The sequence below is a fragment of the Pantherophis guttatus genome, chromosome 2, assembly GCF_059756535.1.
Source record: "Pantherophis guttatus breed Tessera chromosome 2, ASM5975653v1, whole genome shotgun sequence".
Lineage (NCBI taxonomy): Eukaryota > Metazoa > Chordata > Lepidosauria > Squamata > Colubridae > Pantherophis > Pantherophis guttatus.
The window spans coordinates 168,693,290-168,714,508 of NC_142064.1; the positions used below are offsets into that span (position 1 = coordinate 168,693,290).

The 21,219-nt window shown below is 42.1% G+C and overlaps 1 protein-coding gene across 2 annotated transcripts in view; it reads left to right on the forward strand.

The window, feature by feature from the left end:
• Positions 1–21,219, forward strand: part of COX10 (cytochrome c oxidase assembly factor heme A:farnesyltransferase COX10) — a 117,337-nt gene that overhangs the window by 25,174 nt on the left and 70,944 nt on the right. Inside the window, exons 1-2 of one of the 2 annotated variants that reach the window (XR_015732504.1) lie at positions 13,747–17,980; positions 19,662–19,756. The exons of the other annotated variant lie outside the window; for it this stretch is intronic. The gene's annotated coding sequence lies outside the window, so the exon portion shown is untranslated. Of the gene's footprint in view, positions 1–13,746; positions 17,981–19,661; positions 19,757–21,219 lie in introns of those variants that run through there. 2 annotated transcript variants of the gene reach the window in all.

The following is a 21,219-nucleotide window of genomic DNA, read 5'->3' on the forward strand; positions in this document are numbered from 1 at the left end:
ACTGAAGTACATAATACCAAAAGGAAGCCATACTGCTGCTAGTGCTTGGTCACCCACCATATTATTTATTCCCCTAAATCAGTTAGAAAGATCAAAAGCAAGAAACCTAAAAAGTAAGCAACTTCCTGGTGATCCTTATCAGATAGTATTGACTGGAGTATTGGAAAATATTTATTTATTTATTTTTATTTATTATAATTTGTCAAAGAAAAACAGGAATTATATAAAAATACAATGACAGGGACAACAGGCATGTTAGTGCGCTTATGCATACCCCCTCTACAGACCTTTTAAGTATGAAGTGAGGTCCACGGAAGTGAATTTGTGACTAAAACTGCGAAAATTTATAGCTGAGACAACTGAATCAGGTAGAGCATTCCAGACTTTGACAACTCTTACAAAAATCATATTTTTTACAGTCAAGTTTAGAAAAAATTTATATTGAGCTTAAAGCGATTGTTCACATACATATTATTGCAATTAAAACAGAAAAATATAGCCCAAATAACTGCCCATATTTCATAAATCGAGAGGGAGAAGATCAGCTTCTTGTCTTCTGGTTAGAACAGAAGACAAGAAGCTGATCTTCTCCCTCTCGATTTATGAAATATGGGCAGTTAGAACATGATGAGAACATGATGAGACTTTATTAAGCATTACAACCTGCATTTTGCTTTCTTGAAAAAGAAATTTTTGTATTCCCCAGGAGTAAAGGTGAAATTTGATCATGTGAATATGTCTCAATTTAATCTGGATAAACCTTTCAAGTTGTGTAATACGTTGTGATCCTTGGATGAAATACTTTAATACTTTAAAAAAGAAATACTTTAAAAAAAATGGTATCTAGTAGCTAGTGATTTTTGATGAATAGAGAATGGGGAATCAATACGTGTGACTTCTGTGTATTTCATTTGAGATTAACACCTGATGCATCTCTGGTTTTCTCTGAAGTTTCTTTTTGTTTTGGCTGAGCAGAGGGCCTGCAGCAGGCAGCTCTTCCTTTCATCTTTCTCTGATGATCAAAAGATTCTCAAGTTGTGGTTATTAAAACCTGATGTTTAAGTTCTGGAGTACAAGACTGTCGGTGTAGGAGGCAGCCGATGATGTAATTTACAGTATGTAATAAATATCTGGGAAGTGCAATGCTGGAATCTATCTCTGTACTCAAAAAAGTTCTGATATATGTTGCTTTGATATTTAACTGCTTGGCAGGCTTCATTAGTGGTTACTTTGAGACTCATAACTTATGAGTCGTATAATTCATAACTAGAACTCCATAAGATCAAGTGAGCATGAAGAAATCTTCAATATTGAGGAAGAATGGCTCAACCATAAGCAGTAAAAATGACAAGCACTTAGAGACCCAACCTTCATAAGTACAATAAATTTTAAAAGCAGAGATCATCTTTCCAAAGCATGAATTATTTGACCTGTGACTGAAACTTGATAAAGTATCTTCGTAGAATGTAATAAATTAGTGAGTGATGTTAGGAAGATATTTTGAGTTATAAGCATGCTATGAATACCCATGGAGCAAGCAGGTGATGGTGGGGAGGCTTTTCTAATATTTCTAATAAATTAAATGGCTTTATAAACCAACAAAATAATAATTGTAATAAAGTAAAGAAGATACTTTCTGATACTACTTTATTTACTTGTGTGATTTCAGACCACTAGAGTGGAGCAATGTTCAGGTTACTTGCTATCTCAAAATCTTGTACTATCTTATAAAGAAAAACTGTATTTTTTTCTTTAAAAAAACAGTTTTCAACTTTGGTAAAGGTTCTGAGTATTTAATAATAGAGAGCTGAATGCCAAGAAAACAATTTGCTGTACAATTTCTGTGATGTACTCAATTCACTGGGAATGTTCCTAAGCTAAAATGAATTGTTTAAGCGCTCATTTCATTTGTTTAAAAAAAACTTGCAAAAAAATATACTTAGATTTGTTTCCATTACAGAGTCTCTTCTAACAAATTCTAATAGATTTCTTTTTAAGAAAATGAAGGGAAGATGCATTCCATAAACAGGTGCTACATGAGAGAAGGATGATAAGGCACAGAGACAAAGGGAGCATGCTTCTTAGATCCTGCTAAATAATATTGCTTTACAAGGCAACCTGGAGGTATCTGGTGAGATACCTGGTGGTCAGAACTGCAGAGAAGTGGTCCCAGAAATAATAGAATAGAATAGAATAGAATAGAATAGAATAGAATAGAATAGAATAGAATAGAATAGAATAGAATAGAATAGAATAGAATAGAATAGATTTTTTTATTGGCCAAGTATGATTGGACACACAAGGAATTTGTCTTGGTGCATATGCTCTCAGTGTACATGAAAGAAAAGATACGTTCATCAAGAATCATAAGGTACAACACTTAATGATAGTCATAGGGTACAAATAAGCAATCAGGAAACAATATCAATATAAATCGTAAGGATCCAAACAACAAAATTACAGTCATACAGTCATAAATGGAAGGAGATGAGTGGTGGGAATGATGAGAAGATTAATAGTAGTGCATAACTTGGCTCTAGAACCTTAATTTAGATCTAGAAGCCCACTGGGAGCCACTGGAATATGTGAAGCAGTAGTACTAAATTAGGCATAACATGGTGCATCCAAAACTGCTCACACAACTGCATTCTAGACTAGTTGCAGTTTCTGAATGTTCTTTAAAGAAGGTCATGACAGAGTACATTATAGTCCAACTGGGAGGCAACTAAGACATAGCGACTGTGAGCAGAATCTTGTGTTCCAAAAAAATGACACAGACTTACTGTACATAGCCATGTAAAATAACTGTGAGTTCAATTCTCACCAGGCTCAAGGTTGACTCAGCCTTCCATCCTTTCTAAGGTAGGTAAAATGAGGAGCCGGTTTGTGGGGGCAATAAGCTGACTTTGTATAAAATATACAAAAGTATGAAGGCTATTGTTTAACGCATTGTTAGCCGCCCTGAGTCTCCGGAGAAGGGCAGCATATAAATAAAAAAAATAAAAAAAATAAAAATGGATTAGTGCAAAGGGCCTACTCTCCATGCTTGCCATTTGCTCTTGAGCAGAGCTGCAAATCCAGAAGGATCTCCCTTAAAACCCATACCATTCAGTCTTGCTAAAATTGAGTTGAAGCCTGTTCTTCCCCATCCAGACCTTTATAGCTTCCAGACATTGGGAAAAAGTTATGGTATCACTTGGATAATGAAGGGCAGAATATAGACGAATGCATTAGTATGTGAAGGCATTTAAGCCTGAGCCAATAAAGGACCCTATTCAGCAGCTTCATGTAGATGTTAAATAAGAGTGAGGAGGAAATGGAACCTTGAAGGAGATCCCAGAGTGCAGAGATCTGAAACTAGTTCTCTTCACCACCATAACCTTGACTAGTGCTAGCATGGCAGAGGAGGAAGATCCAACCCAAAACAGATTCACCAACTCATTAAGGCAGTCCAGAAGGATACCGTAATCAATAATACTGAAAACTGCTGAAAGGTCAAGAATACATGCAGAGTCTCCATCCTGAGACTGCCAGAGATCATTCACATGCATCATCAGTGCCATTTTGGTACTCTAGCCTAGCCTTGAACTTGATTGAAAAGGACCTGGATAATCTGCTTTCTCTTCGCAACTGCATGTATACTATTCTACTTAACAACTTTTCCCTAAAAGGAAAGTTTGGAAATCAAATGAAAACTGTTCAGTTCAGTAAGATTCAGCAATGGCTGAATTAGGTGGATCCAGCTATAAGTCATCTTCCAGAAGGCCTTAGCCAACCAGGTTGGACAGGGATCTAATATACTTAAAGCCCCAAGAACCTTATCGCCTTTATGAGGACAAATCAACTCAGATTCCTCCCAGATAATAGAATAAGACTGTGTCAAGCACCAGGATGGATCAATTAGTTCATTCCTCCTTTCATTGCAGGGACCACAATTTGTTTGGAATAAGGGATTAACATAAATCCCCACCCCACCCCCGTGTCAGAATATGTTATCACTGCCCTAATACAAACCCAAATTTACTATGTGGCCTTTGCAGAGGTCAGGACATCAATAGTCCATGGTGGATATGGGACTCCAAAGTAGCTTGTGATCAAAGACCCAGGGAAGGCAAATTGAAGATCCCCAGAAACAAGTCTGGGAATTTTACTGCCAACGCATTTACAATGTCAAGCTTCTTAGGAAAATAGCTATGCAGCAGGAAGTGGTCTGACAATTCGCCACAGCCAGCTCACTATGGCCAACTCTCCACAGCCAACTCTCCACAGAACAACTAGCCATGGCCAACTCACCTCAGGAGAACTCACTGTGGGACAAGAGTTACACTAAAATCAAAGAAATGGCGAAATAGAATCATTAAAGAAAGGATGGAAAAGGAAGGACAAAATGAAACATAAATGACAAAAATTAAAATATTTTAAATAATTGAATTGTTCAATTGTTCCTTGGTGAGTTGTCCTTCAGTGAATTGGCGGTGGTGAGTTGGCCATGGTGAGTTGTCCCATTCCAAGCAGGGAGGATTGCAATAGCAGTAGCACTTAGACTTACATACTGCTTCACAGTACTTTACAGCCCTCTCTAAGCGCTTTACAGAGTCAGCTTATTGCTCCCAACAATCTGGGCCCTCATTTTACCCACCTCGGAAGGATGGAAACCTGAGTCAACCTTGAGGTGTTCAGAATCGAACTCTTAGAGTGAGCAGTGAGTTAGCCTGCAGTACTGCATTCTAACCACTGCGCCATCATGGCTCAGTATGAAAGCAGCAATCTTATCTGTTCCTTCAGGCCAACTTCATAAAAAGACTTTCACATCAGACTATCTGTAGTGTACCATTTCTGCCCCACAATCACAGCTGGTGTTATAAAAAAAAAAGTTGGGCACATCTGTCAGACTGTGTCCCACCCCATACCCAGCCAAGTTTCAGTAATTCATATCTGGTTGGCCCACTGATTCACAATTATATGAATGAGACAAACCGTATTACAGATTAATTTTAAATTAAGCAGCAACTGCCAGAGATTGCACATTGACTCTTTGGTTTAGTAGTTTGTGCATGTATGTGCGTATGAATTGCATTCTATATTAGTTCTACCAATATAAAATGCAATCTACATTCTCTCCAGATGTTTTTTAGTGGCTGTGGCAACTGCAGTGTGCTGTCATTTAACTAACCTTTTTAAAGTGGAGAGAGGGAAACAATTTACCTTTATGATGGATCTTCAGGAAAACTTCAGTTGCATTGCTCCTTTTTAGATGCACTCCAGATTTTTCCTGTAAACTCTGATGGCTGGAAGAACAAAGACATATTAAAGAGCAGCAGTGATGAAATGTAGAGATAACATGAGACAAAGGGAATTTAGTAGTTAATATCATTAATCTGCCTGTGTAATCTACAGTGGCCTTGCATTTCAAAATATACTAGTCTCTTAAAACACAAGAATTATTAGGTTTCATTCCATAGGCTGTATCTTAATAACTGCTTCAACTGTTTTAAATTAAGAAGATACGTTGCATGGCACAAACATTAAAATTTAACATTAAATGTATGAAAAATTGCTTACTTTGCTTACTTACTTTCATGAAATGTAGCTAAGAAAAAATATTTCTGTACATCAGCTTCTTTATTATAATATATAAAACATATTTTGTCAGAAAGACATCTAGCAACCAATTCAACCCTGTTTTCCCTTCTATGGCAACCCAATTCAGTCGTCTTTTGCCCTCTAAAACTGATCTCTTTATTTAAATTCTTTATTTTCAAAACTTTAGCAGGTGTGTGTGTGTGTGTGTGTGTGTGTATTCTGGTAATCTTTTACAAGGTACATTAGCAGTTCAGAAAGAAAGTTCTCTGTTTATTACATAGTGCAGGAGACAAAACAGTTTCTTGGAAGTGCTCCCTTTTGCAAAAATATTTGAGAAATACTTTTGGCAAGCTGATGGAGCTAATAACTGGGGGGGAAGTTAAACACAAATTTAGCATCTGCCCTCTTTAACTTGTCACTTTGTGACAGATACAGCCTGATCCTCTGAATGTTTGCATCCCAACTTCTACAAAATTTTAGACAGTTAAAGTGTGATAGAAAGAGAACAGCCTGGTTAATCCTGGCTGTCTCCTCTCTGACATTAAAGTTTTTCTCATTGTAAGCAATTTAAGTTTCTTTATGGGTAAGACCATAAAGTTCCCAGTAGTAGTACATGTCTCAAAAGTAAAGTATTTCCTATGGAGTATTTCATTTTCATGAATGTCATTAGAATTTCTGATGAAGGATTTGCTGGCCTTTATCCTTCAGTGAACATTTTCATTGACAGTAGATGTTAAGTTTCACAATAAACACATAATACAGTGTAAATAAGACTAAGATCGTTGGAATAAGATTGATGGTTGTAATTGCTATTGCTTCTGCTAAATTACCTAATATTTATGTGCATGCTCTAGAAAAGGTTAGAATCAGATTTGTGTGTGGTTTTCTCTATGTATAAACAGTATTGCAGGACAAACTGTTCAATTGAGTACTTTGCAATGCAAGCAAAGAGCTCCTTCTAGGCACCACTTTTCTCTGAGATGTTAAAAACCCTTTCCTGTTTTTTTTTTTTAATCATGTATGTCTGTGACCAGATTAGGAACAGATCATCATGGAGCAAATCTATGGGGCTGCTAAGACTAGACATTGACTTGATGCCACATAATCAATCAATGTCTATCACCAGAAGGCATTTCTCCTGGGATTTATGCTGTAGTGAAGCACATATGCTCAAAAGACTGAGAAAAGGCCTCCAGGTGTCTCCTCTGAATTGTTAGTAAACCCCTAATAAACAGAGGACAAGGGAAATGTATACAATTTAGTGTTTAGTGTTTCACGCATTTTGTCCTGTCTCTTCCCTTACCTCTTTAATGATTTTCTTGTCTGCTCCAGGACCATGAAATTGCTACTATCTTGGTTGCCTGAAAATTGTGCATGTAGATGGATAACACATGGATCCTTCAGTCTTTATGTTTACTTACTGCCATTTTAATCTTGCCATATTTGCTGAATCCTTAATATTAGATTCAGCAAAGTTTTTTTGATTGCTTCATGTGATTATTGTGATATGAGAGGTCCTTAGTGCTCTCTTGCTTGTTTCCTTGCAGATGTTTCATTACCCAAACTAGGTAGCATCATCAGTGCTAGTACTGGCACTGATGATGTTACCTAGTTTGGATAATGAAATGTCTGCAAGAAAACACGCAAACTCAGAGAGCACCAAGGACCCGCATATCAACTCTGAGCTAGAAATATTCTTATTATTGTGATAATTTACCTACAGTCTTTCCCTTTTTTACTTTTACTCTGTTGACCCAGATTCCCAGTACTGTAGTCGGACTTGTTTTAAATTTTCCCCTTTTCTTTTGTATTTCTGTGCACTACAGATTCCTGTACTGGCTACTAATTGGAGCTAAGTGCCATTATAAACTTTAATTCTGACTTTTTTGGCACTACAGTGTTGTACTCTCTTCTCTATATTATTAACAGGTACAGCCAATAAAGGCTATTTGTTCTTGGCACTTTTGGCTATTCCCAGGGGTAGGCTTCAAAAATTTTAGCAAGGGGTTCTCTGCCTGGTTGCAGGCGTGGCCTTGATGGGTGTGGCCTAGTCAGCCTCCTGCACGATGGTGGGAGGGCGTTTTGCCCTCCCCGGGCTCCGGAGACTTTCCTCGAGCCTCTGGGAAGGCGAAAACGGCCTTCCCAGGCTCTGGAAGCCCTCTGGAGGCCACAAATAGGTCCGTATTTTGCCCTCCCTGAGCCTCTGCGCACGCCCTGCACTTACCTGCATCCAAAATAGGGCTTTAAAGGTAATAACCATACCTTGAATTTTATCCGGAAGCCGATTGGCAGCCAGCGCAGCTTGGGCGGAAATGATGTAATATGGATCACCCTAGGGACCACAAGAACTTACTCTGCACCAGTTGAAGCTTCCAAATGCTCTTTTAGGGCACATAAGATGAAGTTGTGCAAAGACTCTCCTAGCTGCGACTGCCACCTGCTCTTAGAGCAGGAGTTGCGAGTCCAAGAGAACCCCCAAGTTACAGACCGGGTTTGTCTGGGGAAGTACATTTTCCATTGCGCTGCTCTTCCAATCCATGGATGGGTAGTATCTCCTAGTTGCTGGGCAGAAACTGAGTGCTAATTACTTCCCTTTGTTAGGCCACGCCCACCTCAACCAATCAGCTTCAGTCTTTCTCACTCAGTTGCTGTGAGAACTTGGTAATTTGAGTGCTCTCTCTCTTTAAAAATTAGACTTCCCTTCTTATTACTTTCTTATTTTATTTTATTATTTTTGTTATCTTTAAATTTCTATTAAGGAGCTGCTACGTTAAAGAATTTCTTGACTGCTGTGTGCCTTGGGTGAGCTTGGGGCTCCAAGCCGTCTGGCCTATCTCCCCTCCAATCGGGGCTGCAGCACGCCGGATTCCGACCCGGCTGGGCAGATCCGTGTCCCTATTGCCGCTGGCGACGTGCTGGCCTACCGGTGAGCCGTTAGCGCTGCCGTCGCCTCAGCTCCGAGCATCAAGCGGCTCCGGAGTGCCTGCCTTGTCCTCGGGCGGCCTCCGATGATTTCAAGTCAGCTGGAGAGCGCAGGGAGTGTGCGGGCGCTATAGGAGGCAAGCGCCGGCCGAAGGACAACTTCTGAGCCGTTTCACGCTGCGTCAAAGCGCCCATCGACCAGAGCGCTGTGCTTTAACTTTTGGAGCTGCTTTTCCTGGAGGACCAGGCCCGACGCTTCAGGAGGTACTCGGCTTCAGTGATGGCCGCCATTTTGTTTCGGGGCTTTGCCGGCGTGGCGGCCGCCATTTTGGAGGGGCAATAAAAAAAAAAGGATCAAGAGGACAGTGGCCTGCTAGTGGCGGGGTGACATTTGGGGCCTTATTAGCCACCCTTACTGACTTGTGCCCTGACTTTTGACCAGGAAGTATCATCTTTGTCCCTCCCTTGCCTGGTTGGGTTGGCTGCTTTTGCATTGGGGCTTGAGCTCAGCAGCTTCTGAGCATATTTTGCCCCTGCCTAACTGAGTCTTCACTGTGCGCATTTTTCCTTGACAGGAGCCTCGGTGCTGATCTCTGGTGGTCTTGGCCTGCTGCTTGCCAGGGCTTCCGCTTTCAATATGGCAGACATATCGGATTCGGAGGGCGCCTGTGATTACCCCGCCACCCAACACAAGTCTGGTAATAAGAAGGCAAAATCCAAGTCTCGAAAAGCCAAATTGGTCTCTAAATCATCCAATATGAATAAGGCAGAGTAGAGGCACCATGAAGCCTTAGAGAAACAATTTGAGAGGGCCCAACAACAACAGGCGAACCTGTCCAGACAGTTTTCCGCTTCTGAAGACTGGGCTGATCCTTCTGGGAATTTTCAAGCCGGATCCTCCTCTACATCATCAACCAGACTCACTGCTTCTAACTTACAACGCTCCAAAGGAGTATCGATGTCATTGCCTGATGTTTCTAGACAATCTGATGCTTCATTGGGCCGTAGGCGGCTGCCAGAGGCTACATTTACACCTACTGCGGCGGGGCTCCGCCCAGAGGTTCCTGACACACCTGTGAGTTTTCAATCTATGTTGTCAGATGCGCTGGCAAAGATCTTAGCAGCTGGCATACAGCAAGATGTGGCCCGGCCAGTTAATACCGGTCAACATTTTTCGGCTCCAGTACCTGTCAGTGACGCAGTTCCCAGTACCAGTAGGCACCGCCCTGTCGAATCTTCTTCTGAGGAATCTGAAGAAGGGGAAATTTGTCCGGAGGATGTCGAATTCTCAGAAGATGAGGATCTCCCACCCTCTTTCACAAATTTGTTTCGGCCCTCTGTCTTCAAATCTTTACTACATAAAACCAAGGTTGCTACTAAGTTTGGTATTGCAGAAGGGACCGCTTCTGACTCTCAGCACCCGCACAATGCCCTATTCCAAGTCTCTAAACAAGACCAGGACGTGATTCCTTGTCCGCCTTTGTTTTCCAATGTCATTAAATCGGCTTTTGGCCAACCAGGTTCCCTGACAGCCCCGAGTGGCCTGGACAAGTGTCTTTACTCTGCCGAGTCGCAGTTGGAGGAGCTTCTTGCCATACCTTCAGTTGACACCCCGGTCGCTGCCTTATCCACTTCTTCAATGCTGACTTCAGACGTTGTGGATGGCCTCAAGGCAGAGGACCGCAAGATAGAAATGGGGTTCCATAAAGCACATCAAACCGTAGCTTGGGCTATCAAGGCAGCCACTGCTACCTTGTTTTTCAATAGGGCTTCCCTGATCTGGCTCCGCCAACTTCAGGAGAGATTGCCCCCCACTGATACCAGGCTGCACCAGGACATTAATAAACTTGTGGCAGCAACGGAATACTCCGCAGATGCCTCTTTGACGGCGACAAAATTTGCTTCACGAGCTATGGCAGCAACGGTGACCAACAGACGTCTCTTCTGGCTTCGCAATTGGCGCACAGACAACAGAGCTAAATGGAAATTGGCATCAGCGCCATTTACTGTCCCGTCACTTTTCGGCCCTTGTCTGGAGCCAATCTTGATAGAAGATAAAGACAAACGCAAGGTGTTGCCGTCCTCCTTTCGCCGTTCTGAACGGAGATATACACCTTACACACAGCGACAATCCTTTCGGCCCTCCTTGGGGTCGAGTGGCCCGTATTACCAACGCTCTTATTCCCAGATGTCTGACCGGGCATCCGACAGACAGCCATTTCGTGATAGAGCCAGGAACCAGTCCCAAGCGAAGCGTCCCTTCAGAGGTTCCTCCTACCGGTCTCCACGCAGAGGGAAGTGACTCGTTGCTCCCAGGTCCCATCGGAGGTTGACTCCAGCAATTCTCCCTCCGGTGGGGCCTCTCGACAACTGATGCTTGGATCCACACAACCATTCAACAGGGTCTGCGCCTAGAATTCCACATGCTACCGCCCACCAGTTTTCGCCGCTGCCCCATTCCGCAGTGCAAGGTCCAGAGGGAGCTCATGGAAGCAGAGATCTCACACCTCCTCTCCATCAACGCCGTAGAACCCGTGCCCAAGGACCAGGAGAGAACTGGATTCTACGCTACCTTATTTCTGGTGCCCAAATCATTGGGGGGCCACAGGGGCATCTTGAACCTGAAACGTCTCAATCAATATATACTATATCGCAGGTTCAAGATGCACTCCCTCAGATCAATTCTGGCGTCCATCAGGCAAGGGGACTATCTTCAATCTGTAGATCTGCGCGAAGCACACCTACATGTTCCCATCCACCCGCTGCATCGTCGCTACCTCCGATTCAAATACAACAACATGCATTTTCAGTATCGGGCGATGCTTTTCGGACTGTCCTCGGCCCCCAGGACCTTCACGAAACTGGTGACAGTGGTTGCGGCTTCCATCAGATCTCGTTCCGTGCGTCTCAGCTGTTACCTCGACGATCTGCTAGTGATGTCAACGTCACCATCGCAGGCACGAAAGTACATGGAGATAGTCCTCCAGGTGTTCCAGAATCACGGTTTCTCCATCAACTGGAAAAAGAGCCATCTGACACCTACGACGCGGCTCCAACATCTGGGTGCAGTAATCGATTCCCAATTGGGCCAGGTGTTTCTGTCTCCAGATCGCATTCGCGACATCAGAGCTATGGTGCGGCAAATTCAATCCCAGAAGAAGGTGTCCCTGCTCCTGTTGAATCAATTGTTGGGGAAGTTAATATCCTGCATCCACGTCATTCTGTGGGCACGCAGACATTCCCGTCCTCTTTAGTGGCTGTTGCTCCCCTTCCAGAGAGTGCACCGCAGCACATCGACTCATCATATTATCTTGCCTCCACAAACTCGACTGTCGCTCACATGGTGGAGGTCCCCCACTCTACAAAGGGGATGTGTTTTTCTCGAACCAGACCGAGTGATCCTGATTACCGACGCCAGCCTGTCGGGCTGGGGAGCACATCTGCAGAACGCAGTAATTCAAGGTCAGTGGTCTCCGGCGGAACAGGTGAACAGCATCAATTGGCTGGAGTTGAGGGCTGTTCGTCTCGCTTTACGCCATTTCGTGCATGCCTTGGAGGGACAACACGTCACATGTCACCACCAAGGCACACATAAATCGGGAGGGGGGCACACGCTCCAGGTCCCTGATGATGGAGTCGGAGAGTTTGTTAGCTTGGGCGGAGCGGCACACTGCATCTCTAGTGGCGGACCACATCTCAGGGCAGGACAACATCATGGCGGACTGGCTCAGCAGGGAGCACATAGACCCAGCAGAGTGGTCTCTCAATCCTGCCCTTTTCGAGCAGATTGTGAGCCAATTTGGTCGTCCTCAAGTGGACCTCTTCGCCACGCCCCAGAACGCCCAGCTGCCGAGGTACTACACGCGTTACCCGACCAGCGGAGCAGAAGGTTACGACGCCCTGCACTGTCAGTGGCCTTCCGGGCTTCTCTACGCCTTCCCGCCTCTACCGTTGATTCCAAGGCTGATTCGGAAAATGCTGTTGGAGGAAGCCAAGTTGCTTCTGATTGCACCCCAGTGGCCTCGCAGACCCTGGTATGCAGACCTGTCTGCAGCTCCACCGTGGACAATACCACTGGAAGAGAGGATGCTCAGCCAGGGGGTCATCTTTCACCCCGATCCAGGGTGGCTCCGATTGGCCACCTGGCGCTTGAGCGGCTCCAGCTACAAAAGGACAGATTGTCTTCGGATGTCATTAAGGTGATTCAAGCTGCCAGACGCCCTTCCACCACTAGAATTTATGAAGCTTCTTGGCATTCGTTTTCTTCCTGGTGTGTTTCCCATCACGTGGACCCAACTTCTGCGGATGTCCCGGATGTACTAGACTTTTTGCATGAGGGTTTAGCCAAAGGTCTTGCTCCCGCCACGCTTCGTCGTCAGGTGGCAGCCTTATCCACCATCATCTGCTGCGAGAGACACCGTACTCTTTTGCACAACCCTAGGATTAGGAGTTTCCTCCATGGGGCCTCCAACATCTCGCCGCCAGTAATACACAGATACCCATCCTGGGATCTTCCGTTAGTGCTTCAAGTGCTTACCACCTCGCCATTTGAACCCTTGGCTTCAGTGTCTCTAAAATTTCTGACGCTTAATGTCACCTTTCTATTAGCCATTACATCTGCTAGACGTGTATCTGAACTCACTGCTCTGTCCGTTCACAAGGACCTTTGCATTTTTCATAGCGACAGAGTGGTTCTGCGCTTGGACCCATCTTTCTTACCAAAGATAAATTCGCAATTCCACCGCGCCCAGGAGTTAGTTCTACCTAATTTTTGTCCGCACCCTCGCCACCAGACTGAGTCATTATGGCATACTTTGGACATTAGGCGGGTTCTCAGGCGTTATATCAAACGTACTGAGTCCTTTCGACAGACTGAGTCCTTGCTCGTGTCTTTCACTCCTTCCTCAATGGGGAAGAAGGTTTCGTCTACTACAATCGCCCGGTGGATTAAGGCTTGCATCACAACGGCCTACGATGTGAAGGCTCATCCTCGTCCGACTAAAATTTACGCACATTCAACACGCAGTACGGCTGTGTCAGCAGCTTGGTCGACGAATGCCTCAGTGTCTGAGATCTGTAGAGCTGCCTCTTGGGCTTCTGACTCATCTTTTATCCGACACTACAAAATTGACCAGTACGCCTCGTCGGATGCCTCCTTTGGACGCAGAGTCTTGCAACAAGTGGCCACGCCCCAGAATGGGGACTCCAGTCAGCCTCCCGCCCTGGGCATTTGAACTTGGGTACATCCCATCCATGGATTGGAGGAGCAGCGCAATGGAAAACGAACGTTGTGTTCCTGAACGTCCATTTTTGGGGCACTGCAACTCCAATCCATACCCACCCATTTGGCTTCCTGTTGTGTTATTTATGTTGGTTCTTGTTTGTTGGAGTTACCATAGTTGGCCTTGTTCCTGCGCCTTCGTGAGGAAAGACTGAAGCTGATTGGTCGAGGTGGGCGTGGCCTAACAAAGGGAAGTAATTAGCACTCAGTTTCTGCCCAGCAACTAGGAGATACTACCCATCCATGGATTGGAGTCGCAGTGCCCCGAAAATGGACGTTCAGGAACACAACGTCCGATCTCATCTAGAACTAAGTTGGTTAAATTCCCAGGTCTTGAAGTTCTGTGCACCCAAAGCCATTCGGTCTTGCCAGGGTTCAGCCAAAACCTGTTGTCCACCATTCAGGCCCTCACAGCCTCCACAGCCTTTTTAAAATTATCAATTATCTGCTTCAAACTTTAGAAGTGATAGGCTAAATAGTTGGTTCTGAATTGCCTAACTTTTATTCTTAAAAGCATTTCCTAATATTATTACAAGTCACAAATGCTTATTTACAGTTATTTGGTATGTGTCAGAAATGGGGTTCTGTTTTCCAAAATGCTATAATCTCAAAAAATAAAACACAGCACATTGCAGCTCTTTTCTTAAATTACTTTAATCTTACCAACTTCAAAGACAATAAAAACTCCAGTCTACATTTATCTATTTTCATGTGAAAATTAGTAGATATTATATATTTCCATGGGAATTTCTTTGGTTTAATAGTTTCATTTCTAGACAATTGTCTGAAGTCAGTTTTCTTTTTACAGTTGTCAAACAGCTGTCAAATTAAGCTATTTTACTCCAATGTTCATTTACATCTTGTGCCATTCTTAGACTGTCTGCTTCGTATCTTAATAGGACTAATGATTGAACTTCAAAACTCAGTCATCCTTCCCCACAGACAGTCACACCCTCTTGTTCTTTAAGTGGTTAGGAAATAGCTGTGTTTCTTCCAAACTTATTAAGGTTTAGTGGTTTTAGAATGGAATGCTGTCTCCTTAACAGAAAACAAAAAATGTAGCAGGCTGTAACTGTAATTTAATTTTGTAATATTTCACTCGAGAGCTTTTAAAAAGTCTCTAAAATTCTAGTTTTTAGGCTGCCAGAGAGAAAGGGAGGAGAAATTAACATCTAGGAAATTCCCAACATCTCTTGGGTTTGCACGATGGTTTTGTGATATTTGCTTTCCATCTTTTAGTAATTTTGTATCCTTTAATAAAACAGATAAGTTGGAATTAAGCAGTGTCTGCCTAACAGGGTATTATTTATTTTTGAAAATATCAAAGGGTTTATTTTTAATGAGGGAATATAGACATAAGTGAAATCCAGTTTTGTAGCATTTTTCTTGGTGTAAATTTTCATACGCAGGTGACATATTCTGGATCTTTTTTGAAGCAGCAACATGATCAAAGGAATACATTTCTACATGCCATAGATGTCTTGCTACAAAGTAAAGTAGCCTAAGGTTACTATCTACTTTATAAGCATTCCTTAAAGACAGGTTGGACTTTGGGGTTAAATGAGTATTTTAGAGTTCAGTACATTTTCTGCATTAAGATTTAGTAGAAATGCATTTGCATTTCAGTATTGAACTGAGTCCTTTTGAAAAAGTAACCTTCAGTCATAGCCACCATGAATAATTCGATATGGAAATATAATTTGATTATTTATTTATTTCCTGCTTTATTTTATTTATAATTAAGTTGGTAACCATACCAGTATTCCTTCATCCTCCTATTTTCTCCACAACAACTGTCTGAGGTGGATTGGGCTGAGAAAAGGCTGAGGGGATTGTGGGGACTGGCCCAAAGTTAGCTGGCTTCCATGTCTAAGGCAGGAATACAACGCACAGCTGTAATTACGAATCTTTATGAATAAAAGCTACTTCTTGAAAATACAGTATGCACGCTCTTTCTCTCTTTTTCTTTTGAAAGCTTATTGATGATTGTTTGTAAATATTTAAATATTCTGCATTTTCTCTGGTTAAGGAAAAAAATACAGTTGCTAAGTTATATTCTTTCTTGGACAGTGATTGGTCTTTTTCATATGTGGATTCAACTGAATTACAGTAAAATGCAAGGCAAGGTGAAATTGTATGCTAGCTAGGGGAGCAGATAAAACCAACTGAAAATTAATTGCAGCTGTGAAAGTTATTGATAATAGCATGCTTATTTTTTAGCAGTCATTTGGTAAACCACATTATTCATTACCAGATGTGTCATGCTGTATCTTCAAGGTAAATCATCTGTTTGACTCTTAAGTCATATATTTTATCCATTAAAAATGGTTACATTAAGGCGTTTTCCAAGTGGTATACCAGTTTGTGGTAGTCAGAGAAATAAAAGTGTGTTGTCTTTTTAACTGGGCTAAACAGTGAATGTTGTATTGAATAACAGCTGCTAAAATGTTAGCAATAGTTACTTTTACTAACTCTTTTCTGGACTGATTTAAATTTCCATCTCTAATATACTTACACAAACATCTCCCTAACATTGTGCATAATACTGTATGAGCATCAACTTTTCTTTTCTATCACCAGGCAAAAAGCAAAAAATTAAATTCTAAGTACAAAGAAATATATATAATGTGGATTGCTCATGTAATCCGGCTGTTTTGGCTAACTATCGTCCAGTCTCCAACCTTCGTTTTATTGCGAAAGTTGTTGAGAGTGTGGTGGCGCGGCAGCTTCCCCAGTACCTGGATGAAGCTGTCTATTTAGACCTGCTCCAGTCCGGTTTCAGGCCTGGGTACAACACGGAAACGGCATTGGTCGCGTTGGTGGATGATCTCTGGAGGACTCGGGGTAGGGGTTATTCCTCTATCCTGGTTCTGTTAGATCTCTCAGCGGCTTTTGATACCATCGACCATGGTATCATGTTGCGCTGGTTGGAGGGATTGGGGGTGGGGGGCACTGTTTTGCGGTGGTTCTCCTATCTCTCCGATGGGTCGCAATCTGTGTTGACAGGGGAGCAACGGTCGACCCCGAGGTGCCTTGTTTGTGGGGTGCCACAAGGGTCGGTCCTCTCGCTCCTCCTGTTCAAAATTTATGTGAAGCCACTGGGTGAGATCATCCGTGGTTTTGGAGTGGAGTTCCATCAGTACGCTGATGACACTCAGCTGTACATCTCCACCCCAGACCATCCCAACAATGCCTTGGAAGTAGTGTCCCAGTGCCTGGAGGCCATGCGGGTCTGGATGGGGAGAAACAGGCTTCGACTCAACCCTTCCAAGACCGAGTGGCTGTGGCTGCCGGCGTCCCGGTATAGCCAGCTGGTGCCATCGCTGGTTATTGGGGGCGAATCACTGGCCCCCATGGAAAGGGCCCGCAACTTGGGCATCCTCCTGGACGCACGGCTGTCTTTAGAAGAGCATACGACGGCCGTGGCCAGGGGGGCTTTCTATCAGGTTCGCCTGATATGCCAGTTGTGCCCCTTTCTACATCGGGACTCCTTACACACGGTCACTCAAGCACTTGTCACTTCTCGTCTGGACTATTGTAACGCTCTCTACATGGGGCTCCCTTTGGGGTGCATCCGGAGGCTCCAAGTGGCGCAAAATGCGGCCGCGCGGGGGATTATGGGAGCGACGGGGCGCTCCCACGTGACACCTCTCCTGCACGAGCTGCATTGGCTTCCAGTGGACTTCCGGGTGCGCTTCAAGGTGTTGGTGACCACCTTTAAAGCGCTCCATGGCTTAGGGCCAGGGTACTTACGGGACCGCCTTCTGCCACCAATTGCCTCCCACCGGCCAGTTCGCTCCCACAGAGAGGGCCTCCTCAGGGTGCCGTCAGCCAGACAATGTCGGCTGGCGACCCCTAGGGGGAGAGCCTTCTCTGTGGTGGCACCTACCCTCTGGAATAATCTACCCCCAGAGATATGCGTGATTCCAGACCTCCGAACTTTTCGTCGGGCCCTAAAAACTTACTTTTTTCAGTTAACTGGGCTGGCCTGATTCCATGTTGGTTTTAAAGTTTGATACTGATTTTTAATTGAAATGTTTTAAATTATGGGCCAAATTTCATTTAATTATTTTTAAAATTATTTTAACTTTTGTGTACAAATGTTTTTATTTTGGCTGTTCACCACCCTGAGTCCGAAAGGAGAAGGGCAGTATACAAATCTAATAAAAGATAAAGAAAGAAAGAAAGAAAGATGTAAGTAATTTTTATATATAATATTTAATAGTAAAGGTTACTCAGAAAATAACCATACTTTAAATGATTGAATATATTTTAATTTGTGACGTAACTAGAGCTTTAATCTTCCAGACTTTTAAAGCTGCCAATTTTATCCTTATCAAACAAAATATTAATGCAAAGTATTAATGTTTAAGACAGGCAAAACCTGTCCTTAACATTAATACAGAGTATTAGAATTAATAGTAATAGCACTTAGACTTAGAGCCCTCTCTAAGCGGTTTACACAGTCAGCATATTGTCCCCAACAATTTGGGTCCTCATTTTATTTATTTATTTATTTATTTATTTATTTATTTATTAGATTTCTATACCGCCCTACTCCCGAAGGACTCAGGGCGGTGCACAGCCAAACAATAAAAACACATACAATACAAAATTTAAAAAATAGAATAAAATCAAATTAAATAATTTTGGCCCCGACAAATTTAAAACCCCAAACTTTTAAAACCAATTTAAAATTGAATATATAAATACTAAAAGATATTTAAAATTTTAAAAATCTTTTATAAAAGAGGGGGAAAATTAGGCCAGGCCGGCCTGGTGAAATAGTAAGGTCTTTAAGGCGCGGCGGAAGGTGCGCAGATCCGGGATCCTCCGTATCTCTGGGGGGAGCTTGTTCCAGATAGTAGGTGCCCCCACAGAGAAGGCTCTCCCCCTGGGGGCCGCCAGTCGGCATTGTTTGGCTGACGGCACCCGAAGGAGCCCCTCTCTATGGGAGCGTACCGGCCGGTGGGAGGCTATTGGTGGTAGTAGGCGGTCCCGCAAGTACCCGGGTCCTAAGCCATGGAGCGCTTTAAAGGTGGTAACCAAGACCTTTTACCCACCTCGGAAGTATGGTGACTATTTGTTGACTAATTGTTACATTCTGATTGTTGACCTCCAGGGTATATAATTATACACCCCCCACAAACACCACAAAACAAGTTTTGGATATTTATTCTCCACTGAAATGAACAGATACTGAAGACATTTTTTTGCTAAAAGTGAGAAAAATGTGAGAATGAAAATAAATTCTACTCGCACAGGAAACATTGCCTAATCAATCTCATTTTTTGAATCTGAAATATGATTATTATAAGCAGAACTTATTATTTTCCCCCCATAATTTTTAATCAGCTTTTAGTCAGTGCATTAAGGCTAGTTTTTGTACACTTTAGCATACATTTATTCACAAACTTAGTGTGTGGATAATCTTTTGCTGTTGTCGTTTTGTTTTCATGGATTTCATGGCTAAATGTGCAGGTTTTTGTTTTTCCCTGCTAAATTCCCTTGAGTGTTAGAAGAATGTCTTGTTTACTTAAAAATGAAATTAAAGGAAGGGAAATATTTGGCAATCATGAAAAAAATAGAAGTAGAGCAGTGTACTCTATAATTAAGGATAATGATCTACAAAGAGTAAACTGAAAGACTGTACTGGAAATTCTTTCTGCTAGTTCAATAGCATTTAACAGATTGGGAAAGGCAATCTCTTAGGTATCCTTGATTTTACATTTTGATCTGTACTTTGTTTATGGTGGAGGAGGAAACAAAGGAGTACTTTGTTTATGCTTTTGAACCATTGGAACCTTCTAATATTGATGAATTGGAACAGATAAAAACAAAAAGAATAAAGAATAATTCATTTATTCTGAAACAGGACTAATACATGAAGTCCAGTATTACTTCTCAATACCAGAGTCACTCTGTACTGGATCTGAGTTGTCATTTAAGGAGAAGAGAATGAAACTTCAGGTAAACTACTATATAATTAAAAACAACAAACCTTTTCCTTCTGAGTTATATAGATAGCATCTGGCTAGCAATATATACTTTTACAGGTTTCTGTTGATTGAGAAAAGATTTGAACAAAATTGTGAAACTTTATGGTGTTTTTTTTTCAACTTGGTACCTAGTAAATCTAATACACATTCAAACATTTATTCGTACACTATCCCCTTTTTACCTCTCTCCTTTCTCAACCAAGTATTTTCCTGAGCATGCACAATTACTATGCACATGCTGGAAAAAATGGCTCCCACATAAAATTGTTTCATCTGTATTGTTACTATTATGCTATTGCTTGCATAAAGCAAGTCTTACTAAAATCCCATAATGACATTTTTATAAAGAAAACATAGCGTAGCAATAAAATATCTGAATATATACACAATACAAGCCACAGTTAAATGTTAACATTAACCAATATACCTGTTCTGTTTACCCACTAGAAATGTAACTATACCAAACAGAGTTTGAATTATATCAAAAAACAAAGCAAAGCCCAGTGATGATGTCAATCATTTTTTTTTTCTATGGAATTTTACAAATTGTCTGAATTCCTTAGCAATTATATATTTTTGCTGTCATTTTGTCAATCGTTCAATTCCAGACCCTTTATATCATCGGTCTCCAATCTTTGTAGTTTGGCAGTCTAGCCCGGGGGGGAGGGGAGGGGATCTGGGTTATATGAGTGGCGGGCTGGCATGCACATGTGCAGCTCGACTTGCACAAGCAGTGGGTCGATGCATGCAAGTGTTTGCTGGCCCACTGTTTGCGTAAATTGAATTGGCCACACATGTGCACTCTGGCCAGCCACTCGTGCAACCCAATTCTGAATAGGCCACGGCCCAGTAGTAGGCTGTGGCCCAGGGATTGGAGACCCCTGCTTTATATTAAGAAAAGTTATAGATGCATTTGAGTCAATTGCTGCAATTTCTACTTTAATATAATTTGTACTTTAATATAGATTACAACTATAGTACATATAGTTCAGTTTGCAGAATCAACGTTATTCTTTTGCTGCTCCTGTGATTTCACCACTGGAATCTGATGCAAAAGGGATATCTAGAATTTAAAAATCCTAAATGTAAGCATTCATTATGAATACTAGCAAAGAATGACAGTTGTTCTACTAAAAATGCACTCTTATTATTTTAGTTTTTCTTCATTTACAGCAGTATCATTTGGAGCAGAACTGAGTTATTTGCTGCTTCTTCTAAAACAGTCCTTTATTTGTCACCATTTATCTATGTACCACTACAATCCTTATAGATTCTAGATAGGATACAGGTAATAATAATAACAGTTTACAATAACAGTAACCAATAATACAGTTAGTTTACTCATTAAAACTAATACAATAGACATAGTTACCAATGGATCCATAGTTAGTCCCTGAAGACTTTCTGGGACAGCCAGGTTTTTTTTTTTTTTTA